This window comes from Gigantopelta aegis, unplaced genomic scaffold (genome assembly GCF_016097555.1).
Source record: "Gigantopelta aegis isolate Gae_Host unplaced genomic scaffold, Gae_host_genome ctg7825_pilon_pilon, whole genome shotgun sequence".
Classification (NCBI taxonomy): domain Eukaryota; kingdom Metazoa; phylum Mollusca; class Gastropoda; order Neomphalida; family Peltospiridae; genus Gigantopelta; species Gigantopelta aegis.
The window spans coordinates 1-2794 of NW_024536111.1; the positions used below are offsets into that span (position 1 = coordinate 1).

Consider the following 2794-nt stretch of genomic DNA (forward strand, 5'->3'; position numbering starts at 1 on the left):
TGTGTGTGTGGGGCGAGAGAGAGAGAGAGAGAGAGAGAGAGAGAGAGAGAGAGAGAGAGAGAGAGAGAGAGAGAGAGAGAGAGAGAGAGACACACACACACACACACACACACACACACACAGCGCGTGTGTGTGGATGTCTGTAACGGACCCCTCCCCGGTTCCTACGAACCTGTATTGGTAGGCCTATAACGAGAATTCTTGTCGGGGGAGGGGGGGGGGGTTATATGATTGGGTGTGGATTTACCAAATAGGATATTAAGTGTGTGCGTGTGTGCATGTGTGTGATACCTCTTCAACGACACTTATATTTGTGTAACGGGGACTAAATATTTGGCCGTTTGTATATAAATAACATATTTGATCTATTACTATTAATATTTATTTTAGGATTCAATTTATTTTATTATAGGATATTCTCAATCTGCATTGAGAATATCGTATTGGTGCATTAGACAAAGCCTTTTATGGTTGTTTCTCGCCATACTGGCTAGGGACGAGCCATTGGTTGATTCTATCCAATGGTTATGTGTATTTGGTGTCACGTGGTCGTGAGTCAGGTCCGTGCAGCGCTGAGTGTGGACAGTGACACAACACGTTACATACTTACGACTTGCAGTTGCCTTTTCCTTTTCCTGAGCCTTTCGTTATCTTCAGACTTCCTTTTGGCACTTACAGGTTTGACTAATATGCATGTATTAATTGTTATGTTTATCTCATTATTTTTAGATATATGTAAATGTAATACATAATGTGGAAAAGTGTTTAAACGTCCATAATTAATGCTAGGTAAATACGTTTTAAATATTGAATTCACTAAAAACACAATAAACGAACGAATAATATATATATGGACGAGTTAACTTTATAAACAGTAATAAAGTAAAGGTGTTGGATATATACTATTAAACATATAAATATACATAGAGGCGCAAGTTAATTGTATAAACAGAATTAGTGATTAGTGTTGATGAGATGTCTAATTGCTGTAGTTTTATTATCCATTTGAGTGGTAGCTTATATTTTACCCATTTATTCACAGGATGAAGCCCACGTACATGTAATAGTGTTATCATCCTATACGGTTCATCGCCCGACAGCGAAGGTGTGTAGTAGTAGTAGTATTTGTCTATTTCTTTATTACATGCAATTCTTGCAGCGAAGGTGTTTCACGTGCGTCTTGACCAACGCACGTGACTTGTTTCACCTGTGCTGTAACCGAGTATTTTATGTAATATATATATTATTGTTTTTTAAATCGATTGTTCCAGTTTGTATTCTGTAATGGTCTTTATTTTAATGTTTGTCATACAAACCCGAACGTTATTGTTTATACTGACAGCATTTGAAATGGGGAAGTTGTTTATTTTGTAATCAGTAACGTTGGCAATAATGTTGCCAAGTCTTTACTGCTTTGAGGTATTTTTTTGTTTGTATAACCGCATTTAATTATCTTAAATGCATGTACTTATTTTTGATGATTGTTTTTGGCACTAACGTCGCCGAAACGTATATGTATATTTTTGAAGGAAAGTATTATGCCAGTAACTTGGCATAATTGTGTGATAATGGTTTAAATGAGTATATATATTGCTATGTAATGACATTTGTAATTTATTTTTATGATTAAGTCGAGGTTGTTAATTATTGTTATTATCAGTGTATTTATCGTTTGTAATTATTTTTACAGAACCACGCGTATGGTGTGATCGAGAGAATAAACCCTCGAACCCTTCCGAGCCTTGTTGTGTTTCTTTTGGGGGAATACTTTCTAGTAGGCTACATTTGTATTTTTTACAACAGCGCCAACAGTATTTTGAAGAAGGGTTGTAATTACAAAAATATAGACCTACTGTGGTGACCAAAACAAAAATGAAATGAAAATATTTACAGCATTTGGGCTACAACAGACGATGGGAATGATAATAGGAATTAAAATACACATTCATCTGAAAATAAAACCTATATAAGGAAGTAAAAAGAAGAAAAAACATTCCTAAAGATTTGACCGATAATGTCATAACAATAACAATGATTAATTTGTCAAAAAACCGTGTTTGGCAATAAGAAACTTATTTTTTTTTATTTTTTTTATTATTTTAATATTTAATCTTAAAAAAATAGTTTTTTTTTCGAACAAACTACAAATGGATAAAAAAAATTAACAAATATTAAGATACTACTACCAGTAATAATACTAGCATAATATTATGTTTGATTTTGATTTTCAGGTTAGGAAACTTGAGCTTTTATTGGCTGATGCAATAGCCAATGAATGCAATCACGTGGTCGCGTATGGCGCAGCTCAATCCAATCATTGTCGAGCCGTTACTTTGGCTGCAAGAAGCGTCGGTCTCACACCACATTTAATTTTAAGGAGTGACGCAAAGGTTAGTTTTTAAAGTTAAAAGTTTGTTTTGTTTAACAACACCATTAGAGCACATTGATTATAATTATTAATTATTGGCTATTGAATGTCAAACATTTGGTAATTTTGACATATAGTCTTAGAGTGGAAACACGCTACTTGTTTCAATTAGTAGCAAGGGATCTTTTATATGCACCACCCCATAGACAAGATAGCACATACCACGGCCTTTGATATACCAGTTGTTGTGAACTAGCTAGCGAGAGAAATACGTCCCACCCCATGTTAATTTCTGTGCTGGTAGTTTTCCTTTGATCTGTTTTTTTTATACGTGGTTATTCAGTTAATATACACACGGTGTACTGCTTTTCTTATTTTTACTCTTACCAGTAGGTAGAATCCCAAATAACCAATTAGTCCTAACTA

At 34.3% G+C, this 2794-nt stretch overlaps 1 long non-coding RNA gene across 1 annotated transcript; it reads left to right on the plus strand.

Moving 5' to 3' along the window:
* Window positions 1-31: 31 nt before the first annotated feature.
* On the plus strand, window positions 32-2483 carry LOC121366940. The gene is made up of 3 exons (XR_005957270.1): window positions 32-678; window positions 1043-1105; window positions 2232-2483. It is a non-coding gene; the product is annotated as an uncharacterized LOC121366940 (long non-coding RNA).
* Window positions 2484-2794: the final 311 nt, after the last annotated feature.